We start from the raw sequence: 10,891 nt of genomic DNA on the forward strand, positions 1-10,891 counted from the left end.
CAAAGAGAATATTAAATTAGTCCCTATGCAGCCATGCATCCAGAGGACCCTTGATTAATGTTAATTGGTGACGGCTGCATCTCTGTTGTGTAAATTAAGATGGCACAAACAAGATACAGTGGAACCAAAAACAAAAGTCGTGTGCAGGAAGGTAGCCCATCTTACGTGGTAGGAAAGACACAATTCTGGTTGTATACATAGCTTTGTTATCACATAACAAAAGTGGCGAGGTGAAATCAGCAAAAGCAAGCATATAGGATGTAGCCTGTCTGCTAAACAAGGGCAATGATAACTACAGTAGAACTCTGCTGAACAGGGAGTAAATGACAGGAAAACCAAACAGCAGATGGTAAAAATAACTTAGGTACATCCTAGGTTTGCTAGAGATCTATTATACGGACTCAAGGAAGAATAATATTGTATGTAGCAATTGTTAAACAAAAGCCTATCCCAGTTTATGAGGCAAAGATGTAGAAATGAAAAAAAGTGACCACCTCAGTAAATGAGTTGTACAGCCTGTGTTTTACCAGCTCTCACCTTTTCTGCTACTGCAGGAAACAGACCCAGTACCCTACAAAGTTCCACCCAAGTGTTTTGGGGAATCCCCAGGAGGTGACTGACAAATACTTACAGCTGTCACATATGGTGTGCCCAGCAGCACTGCTGCTTGTTCCAACAGTCAGGCATCTGTAGGCGTCACTCCTGCTGCTGGCCAGCACAGCGACTTTAGCCTGGTACTGAGTCTCCACTGGGCACAGGTAATCGGCACAGCTACTCTTCACACTGCCCAACCCTGGTGGTAATCCATGGCAAAGCACTTCTCTCCCCTTTTTGTATTACTCTCTTGTGAGTTTTAAAGTGTCTTAGAGAGCTTTCTTTTCACTTGTATTTTAGCTTCCTTATCTCCAAAGGGCTCAAAATGAAGTTAATGGCGTCTCTAGGCCAGAAAGTAATTCCTCAAGTAATAGATCTCATGCTGTGCTTCTCTCTTCTGCTTGCTAAGGCCTCTTCCAGGAACAAGGTTATCACACCAGCTCCTTCTTCCCTTTGTTGATTTCTCTGTTTTTCATACAAATAGATTTCTGTCTATTGCCTGTGAGAGACTGAATTTGCCCAACCTCTATGAAGGGCAATTTGGCAATCCTTTTGACCCAGCAATTCCTCTTCTATAAATTTATCTTACAGATAGACTCACACATATGTGACAAAAATATCCGTTTAATTTTGCATTGTTTCTAATAACAAAAGGTTGGAAACAACCTAATCACCCACCAACAGGGGACTAGTTAAATACATAATGGTTCATCTAAGGCCCAGAGCAAGAACAGACTCTGCAGTCCAGATGGCGGTGCACGCTACTGTACCCTTTCGGGCCCTCTGACCCCGCACAGATAGGTTAGGGTTCGGCCAGGAAAACAGAAACTACACTAGGCATTTCAACAAAGAGAACGCAATATAAGCTATTAGTTAGTTATTGAAGAACTTTAAAAAGCCACAGGAGAAAGAGAATAGTAACTCCAGGAAGCAGCTCACACTCTAATGCTGAGAGAACAAAGGGGAAACATTGAGATGACTAGAATGCAGAAGTTTGCAGCAGAGGCCTCATGGAGCTGGTCAAACCCCTGAGAAAGGGTCACTGCCCAGCTGGTGTGGGTGCCTCTGAAGGGACAAAATGAGGCTGCCTCTGGGAAAACCCAAAAAAGAGAACTGGAGACTGCAACCAACTGCCACTGGGGAGTAAAAAGTCACTGCGGAGAGAAACAGTGAGCCAAAGAGAGTATTCTAGTCTCTCTCGAGTGTCCTCTCTTGGCAAACCGGCCATGTGGTTTGCAGAGTAGTCTGAAGGGTGAGGCTTATTAATTTGCACACACCCATACAACCCTGAAAAAGAAAGAGGCGCCTCTTTATGAGCTAACACAGAAGACTTTCAAAGAAAAAAGCAAAGCATAGAAGAGTGTGTATAGTATACCATCAGTTGAGAGAAAAAGAAAAAGAAAGAAAAGAAAGAAAAAAATGCCATATGATGTCATACAATGGCATCATTCCCAGGCACTTTCTCCCTCACTCATGAGTCTGGCTCTGTTAGCAGCAGCTGTAAAGATGAAGAGCATTTTATTCAGCTTACTGAGAAGATACGGAAACTTTAAGGTATTGATAGTTAGTTACCATTAGGGCTATTCTTTCTACATAAAATAATTCCTTCCATTGGCCCTTTCTAAATTTATCTTGATTTATATACATCACAGTAAGGTTGCTGCTTTTTTTAGAGACAAAAACATATCAAAATCTTTTTTTTCTTTTCTTTTCTTTTTTGAGACAGAATCTCACTCTGTTGCCTGGGCTAGAGTGCCGTGGTGTCATCCTAGCTCACAGCAACCTCAAACTCATGGGCTCAAGCAATCCTCCTGCCTCAGCCTCCCGAGTAGCTGGGACTACAGGCATGCGCCACCATACCCAGCTAATTTTTTCTATATATTTTTATCTGTCCAATTAATTTCTTTCTAATTTTAGTAGAGACAGGGTCTCGCTCTTGCTCAGGCTGGTTTCGAACTCCTGAGCTCAAACAATCCGCCCGCCTCGGCCTCCCAGAGTGCTAGGATTACAGGCGTGAGCCACCACGCCTGGCCTCAAAATCTTTTAAAGCAACTTTCTTTTGCAGTTGAAATATAAATATATTCATATACTGCTCATTCTATTAAAAATAGGAAGTCAATTGCTTCACAAATTTAACAGTCATCATTTTCTCAGTAGCAGTTGAAACATTGGAGAATTTGTATTGGCCTCTAACTGTATTTATTTTTATTTAACAACAAAATATTACATACAAGCAAAACACCATCAGATGAAGGTTGAAAAAGGGAAGTACAAAGATGAGTAAGATGTGGCCACTGCCTTTAAATACGATTACAATCTGATGGAGGCACAGACACATACACAAAGAACATAGGAAGCGAAAAGAAAGGAAAAAAGGAGAAGGGGATAACTGAGCACCTTGCTATTCTAAAGATGCTTTTAAATCTGGTGCCAGAAAGTTTGATCCAAGACAAGGGGGTTAAAGAGCAGGTAGGATAAAGGAGACACTTTTAAATTCCATTCTGGGAAACACCTGATCTAGAGGCCTTTCACTTTTTTTTTGTTCTACTCTAGGTAGCTGAATTCGGACCAGACGTTCCTCAAGAAGATTTAACTAACATTTGCTTGGGATCGGTTCCCAAAAAGGTAAATTACCTGCTGTCTGTTGTCTCTGTTTTTTTCCTTGTTGCGTCAGAAATCAGAGTAAAGCTGTTTTAGAAACTACCGTTTTATCAACAGAGTGATACAACAGCCTTGTGTTTGCATATATGTATAATAATTTTCTCTGAAATACCTGACAAGGTAACTGAAATTCCAGCCTCCAGGCTGAGTAATGCTCTTTAGCTCTGTAACTTTCTCTTGGGTCACACTTAATTGGGCTTTCATTGGTAAATCTTGAGCTCAGCCTTTGCCAAAAAGCAATCAGTCTGACAACTGCTTTCTTTTGCATTTTTTTCCGTAAATATTAACTGATTTTTCCCCATATGAATGAATCTGTGATTGCACAACTGAAAAAAATGACAAACTTAAATCTATAGATTCTGTCTCAGAAGCAAAAATGCTGATATTTCACGTTAATGTCAGTAAGAATTGACTAAATAGAGTCTGTGATTAAGACTTACGCATGAGCCAAGTGCAATTTGCCCTCCAGACTTTTAGCAGTGAGATGCCTTTGTTGACAAGGGAGTGTCTGGCTTTTGAATTAGTGGGGCACCTTTTGGAGTGACTCCAGGTTCTCTTGACAACAAGGACTTCTTCTTTTTTTTTTTTTTTTGGTAAGCCTGAGGGACTCCTTGCCATACAAGGCCATGGCTGAGTAAAGTAATTCTCAGTAAGGCATAAACCACTGGCAAGCCTCACATACCATAATAATAATGTTGTGTCTCAGCTGAACAAGACACAGGGGACAAATTTGGGTGCACGAATTCCTTTCATTTTAATGCCTCCACTGCCTCCACAACGTATCTATGTATGATTCTGTTATCGAAGCATTGCCTTCCCTTTTCTTCACTGATTATTCATTGTCCTAAATCACCATCCCTTTACAAAGCCTCCACAGGGACACAGATTTTTTCTAGAATTGCTAATTGCAGATTTGGAAGATTTAATTCTCTGACCACATAAAACCAGATGCTATATCTCAAGGCCAGATCAGAGGACACTATCCAAACAGCCTTTCTAAGAACCTTGTAAATCTCTACCCTTAGGCCAAAATAAATTTGGAAATATTTCTTTTATCATACAATTAATGTATATGCACCTTAATAACTTCAGGTCAAGACCAGATTGCTGTTATTAATCCCTTGGAAATCACTGGTCTTTCTACTAGTAATTCTATATATCAAGTATCAATAAGGGAACAACAATTTTTCAGAACATTAAGTCAGTTTTCTATCCTTTGTGGTTTATATTATTGGTTCCCTTAGAAGATGTTTACATGTATTTTGCTGGAGCAATGAGTTCATAAAATCTTAGTACTACGTTGTTCATCCTTCGGTCTCTCAACTTCTATTAATTGAATTAATGATGGTTGACAGTAGAGAGAGATATGCCCAGTTGTAAAATACTGCACATACAAATTTATAGAAGTTGTTTTGGTGTCATTGAGCACTACCTATGGAAAAGTTTTAGGAATCATGCTCATTTCAGTTAACCATTACTGTGGCAATACTGAAGCTGATTCACTGCAAATCCATTCCTACCTACCTCTTTCTCAAACTGCAGAAGCTGGAAAGCTAAAAATCCCTTTGGCCTTAGACCCCTTTGCAGCTGAAGTACAGGTATAACATATTCTGCTGATCAGAAGCACGTGCATAAAGTAAGATGAGAGAAAAGCAGGGCACAGTCATCTATCGTGATGATATAAATCTTGGCAGTAGCAGCAGCAGCCTGGCTCCGGAGTCAGCAGCAGTGGAGCCAGGTCTGGTAGCAAAGACTTCTCAACTTAGCAGGCAGCTTCCTGGTTCTACAGCTTCCTAACTATAGGCTCCTTTAGTGAGTGTGTTCCATGATGTGACCCTAGAGTCTACTTCTTCAGCCCTCCTGATGATCCTTCAAGCCTCTTGTATCAATCATCTATTGCCATTATAATGCTGTACAACAAACATCCCCAAATGCAGTGGCTTTAAAAAACCACTTATTATTGCTCATGAATCTATGGGTCAGCTGGCCAGTTCTACTGATCTAGGTTGAGCTTAGCTGATATATTTGTGGTCAGCTGATGGGTTAGCTAGATGCTGGCTGGCCTAGGATGGCCTCAGCAAAGACAACTCATCACCAGTTCATGTGGGCTCTCATCTTCTAGAAGACTAGCCTGGATTGTTCTCATGGCAAAGGAAGGATTCCAAGAGGGAGAGCAAAATATGCAAGGCCTCTTGAAGATTTGGCTTAGAAATGACAAACCATAACTTCTACCACATTCTGTTGGCCTAGCAAGACAGAAGTCCAGCCCAGATTCAAGGGCTAGGGAAGTAGATTCGACTCCCTGATGAGAGGAGTTGCAAAGTCACATTGTAAAGGAGGAATGAAGAATTGATAGAATATTATTGCAATAAATCTACCTCACCACTAAATACCCTTTCTGTTTTGAATAGCTAGAATAAATTATATTCTCTGCCATCGAACCCTGACCAATACGATGCCCGGTCAGGCACATGCATTTATCTCTATTCCCTCTTAAAACTCCATAAAATGACAGTAAATGAATAAAACAGGTGTAAACCAGTGAGATCAAAGAGAGTGGCAGAAAAGACAACTGCAAAATAGAGATATTAACAATTAATGGGGTTACGGAGAGCAGAGTCTGTTGCAGACCAGGTTCTCTGGAAAGGACTCTGAGATGAAGTTTACTGTGCTGAATGTTGATTAGAGAGGGCCCTTGGGATCAACACCAGTGGAAAGGAGAGTGAGAAGTGAGGGAGCAGAACTGTGTGGAAGATGTCAAGCTGCAACGCAGCCTGACAACAGCCTCAGTAGACCTCACGGGGAGCTATGAACTAAAATTATTTGCCAGAGTTGTCCTACCTTGAGCCAAAATTGGTCTCCTAGGGAAGGCCATGGCCTTGGGCAAGGTGGCCCTCGACAGTGGAGGTAATCCCTAAAAGGGCTGACAGCAGAGAGCACTTTCAGTAGCAGCAGCCACATATCCTTCCTTGAAGTGGGATGTGGACAGTGCATCATTGAGAGCCATGTCCCTATTAAGCAATGTTCCCAATAAGCAGCACATATTTGAAGCCATAGACAAAACAAACCTCTGTTCCTGTTGGGAGCTAGTCTCAATGCAGCTGTTAGAGTCTTAGTCCCCAAACCTTCAGGAGTCAAGGAGGGTACCTGTCTGCACCGGTTCCTTTGTCACCAGGATCGAACATTGCCTTGTCCTCTCCGGTTCTGTCTTGGCTAAGAACTGACTCCTAGCACCACCAGGATCCTAGACAGAATCCCTTGTCTTTTCTTAAATTTTTCCAGCCCTTAATTCTGGTTCAAAACTCCCAGAAACAAAACACTAGGTCTGAATCTCATTCTTTCCCTTCCCTAGACTGTGTCTCCACTACCTTACCTTGTGGCTAGGTGGCTGCGTTTTATACCTGGGGAAGATCCTCCACAGCCTTGTGCTTCCTGAGACTCTGGTGGTGTTGGTGCCATTCAAACCACTAGAAAAGCCAGGTCCCAGGGCCAGAAAGACATTCTGCTTATGACTTCTACAGCAAAGGAAGGATGGGAATTGGGGGTAGAGATGAATAGAGAAACCCCCACCCCAAAAGCAAGCAAGGAAAAAAGGAACTGGAAGTGAGGAGCTGTGCGCAAGACTTGTCTTTTTACCTATAGGGACATAAAACACAATATGAAAGAAAATTGTCAATGAGTGAGCCCAGAGGAAAAAAAATATTGGCTTTCTAAAATTAATTTTAATTGCAGTCATTTATAAACCAACTACTACCACTTATGCCTAATTACCACATGCAGCACAATAACAATTGTACGTGTCATAAAGCATGTGATCAGTTCATTGATTGGAAGGCTAAACCCTGCAACTATATGGCTAGCTGATGTGCAAACATCTCGTGAATTGAAAAGTATTAGAGAAATGTGAGCAGTTCCTGTTACAAGGTTAAGAACATATCCTTTTGTACCACTCTTCATCTTTGCTGTTCCTGAACAATGGAACTGACGTAGTTTAACTTCAATAGTCTATTAGTCTCAAATTTATTCTGTACTTTTTCTGATTGTTATCATTATTATTACTGGCTAACATTGAGTGCTTGCTACATGTCTTAAGACTTTGTAGACTGTAGCACAATGGTTCAGTCAGGAAATCAGAGCCACCGTAAGTTGCACAGGAATAGGGACTTCATATAGAAATACAAGCTTACATGGGTGTGAGAGAAGCTGGGGGAGTGAAAGTCTAGAAGGTGACATCTGGAGGGCTGGAGAAAAAGATGCTGATGACTTCAGCCTGAAGCCTGGAGTGTGGGTGGAGAAACTCGAGCTCAGGGGTGAAGTCTGAGAATCTAGCCGAAACTAGAGTGACAGTTCACAGAAAGGGCTGTGGATTCCCAGGTTTGGTAAAGCCCTGTCTGATGAACCTTGGCAACCATGACTCCAAGAACAATGGTCTCCCTTCTCTTCTGCCTACCAGGTCTTGCACAAGTCACAAACTCAAAGTCTCATTCTCAAATTCCAACCTGGACCCACGTAGGAGAAGGGATTCTGGGAAAGGTATTTCCCAGGCTTAGACAGGAGTGAGGCTGACGGTGTTCAGTGACCAACAGGCTATTCAGCACACAGACAACTCTAACATCTAGGATGTAGGTGTCACTGTTAACATTTTTTGGCAGATAAAATTGGAGATGTTTAATAACTTGCCTGAGGTCACATGCTAATAGCTGACAGAGCTAAAAGTCAAACCAAGTCTGATGTTCATGATCCAACTTTAACAACTCTTCTCTAGCAGCCCTTCAAAAATCTACATGAATACCGATTACCTGTCATAATACTTCTTTTAATATTATGTCCCCATCTCTGTGAGTACCAAAGGCATATATTTTGACTATTCTAGAACATAGAGGGTAAGAGACATAGACCTCGGGATTAAAGTGATGTGTCAGGCATGCATGCCTCCTTTGGGGCCAAGTTGTGACATTTCTGCCGCCCTTGGTAGCAGGTGAACTGCTGGGCAGCTCACAGAGTTGAATTATCGGAAAGTCTCTTTTCTTCCTCTGGTTGGAGACAAATTAATATCCAAAGTCCTCAGTTCTCTAGTCTTTTCCAAACACTGTGACCTACACGATGCTTCCTTGACCCTCCTTTTGGAGAGAGGGAAGGATATGCTTTCTGTTACCTCAAATGAAGTGTGAAGAGCTTCAGGAGAACCACTTGGGAGAGCTGACACATGCTTCCCAGACTTTATGAAACAGAATGACTGTTACCGAACTCCTGCCTAGGGGAATGCAATGGGGAAAGACTGCTGCTCAAGTTGCTGGTTTAAAAGCGGAATGAAGAGAGGTGGTGCCTTAGGAATAAACTATACTTTTGCCCATAGCAGGGCAAGAATGTGTGAGTTTCCTTGTGGGCCAAGTTGGATAGGTAGAGGGAGTCAACTTGGAGCTGTGTTTGGTCCTACCTAAACGTACTGTCTGGAGGGGAAAAGGGACACAGAAGTGCTGGTGCTGTTAGTGGGATCAGGTTGGGTCCCAAGGTGCAGCCCCACCCACACCAAGGGAGCTGCCCCCGTAGGTCCTCAGTGGGCAGACCTCCAAAACGTCCCTTGAGGAAAGGAGCCAGCAATTGTGCACCTGCCACCTCAGAGGAAATCATTGGATTCCAAACTGCACAAGCTACAAAAGGCCTTTTTTCATTAATCCCCTTTCCTTTTGAGCCTGGCTCTGAAAATGTCAGAAACGGCATCTAGAAAGCAGGAGGAGTCAAAGGGCAAGGTCAAGCAGGGAAGTAGAGAAGTCACTTGGACACAGGCATCCAAGCCCTAACCATGCACAAGTTTGGGGAGGAGAGGAGACAGAAGGGAGGGAAAAAGAAATAAGAGCAGAGTTTTATGCTACTAAAAGGAGGCTGTTCTTTCTACTAAAAGTGACCAAGGGATATTTTTTTCCCTCTCTAAGAGTAACTGAAAAAGTTTAGAACCTAGCTGCAATTGCAAACAGGAAGAAGACTTATCAGGGAGAAATGGGAAAGAATAAAATTGATTTCTGCTTTACCCTATTCAGTCCAGCTTGTAAGTATTAAGAAAATGATTATACTGATATATTGTAATAGAAACAATGGGAGAACAATTGGACTCTTAGAAACTAAAAACATTATAGCAGAATTTTAAAATGTCATGTAAGTTAAAATATAAAGGTGAGGACACCTTCTGAAAATTAGAGGAAAAAGAAAAAAGTCAATTAAAAGACAATAAAAGTCAACAGTCATTGGGAGGGTCTAGAATGTGATGTCATAATACCCATGTTTGGAAAAGAGAAAACAGGGGAAAATGTAGACAAGGAAATTACCAAAGAAACAATGCAAGCAGTCTTCCCAGAATTGAGGACGTGAGTTTCCAAATTAAAAGTGCTCACCCAGCACATACATTAATTCATTCTACAAATTTTTGAAAACACCTTCTATGTGCTAGGCCCCTATTCTGGATCTATGGCAGAGAGGGAAACAAGCAAAGTTCCTGCTACAGAGCTTGCATTCTATGGGGGAAGAGACAGGTAATAAACAAAGAAATAATTACATGATGTGTCAGATGGTGATAAGGTGTTATTAAGTAAAATACACCAGGGTAAAGGAACATGTGATGAGGAGGTGATGGGGAAGGGTCACTGTTTTAGATCGTGTGGCCAAGGAAGGCCTCTCTGGCCAGGTGACCACTTAGCAGCAGGAGAGAGAGATGCAGGATGTGCTGGAAAGGTAAGCACAGCAAAGGCAAGGTTCTTCGCCTTGTTTACCGATGTGTCCCAATGATCTGGAACAGTGCCAGGCACATAATAGGCACTTCAGTAACATTTGTTGAATGAATAAACCAAGACACAGGGAACAGCATAGACAGAAGCCCTGAGGCAAGAACATCCTTGGCTTATCCAGGAAGGTCAGTGTGGCTGACAGAGAAGAAGCTTTGGGGGAAATGGTGGGTGATAACCTTGTAGACTGGGGCAAGGACTTTGGATTTTATTCCAAGACATGGAAATCCATTGTAGGGTTCTGAACATCAGAGTGTCATAATACAATTTACTTTGTTAAAGAACTAACCTTGCTTCTGCGAGGAAAATAGACCACAAGAGGACAAGGGTGGGAGATGGGACACCACTTCGTCCAGGCCAGCATTATCAGTGGCTAACAGTAGGGTCTTATCAGTTGAGAAGTTACCAGACTATCGGTAAATCTTAAAGACAGCGTGAACAAGGCTTGCTGATGAATTAGACGCCTTGTGTAAGAGAAGGAGAAAAAGTTAAGGCTGAAGCCAAAGTTTCTACTTAAACAACTGGAAGGATGGAGGGAGAAACAGAGGAACCAGTTTCAAATGAGAAGTTAGGGGTTATTTTGTATACCATGGAGTTCCACTCAGCCACAAAAAACAATGGTGATCCAGTTCACAATTGCAAAGATGTGGAAACAACCCAAGTGTTCATCAATGTATGAGTGGATTAATAAAATGTGGTATATGTATACCATGGAGTACTATTCAGCTTTAAGAAACAATGGTGATATAGCACCTCTCGTGTACTCCTGGATAGAGCTGGAACGCATTCTACTAAGTGAGGTATCCCAAGAATGGAAAGACAAGCACCACATGTACTCACCATCAAATTGGTATTAACTG

This window comes from Propithecus coquereli, unplaced genomic scaffold, assembly GCF_000956105.1.
Source record: "Propithecus coquereli isolate 6110/MARCELLA unplaced genomic scaffold, Pcoq_1.0 Scaffold172, whole genome shotgun sequence".
In the NCBI taxonomy this organism is placed as follows: domain Eukaryota; kingdom Metazoa; phylum Chordata; class Mammalia; order Primates; family Indriidae; genus Propithecus; species Propithecus coquereli.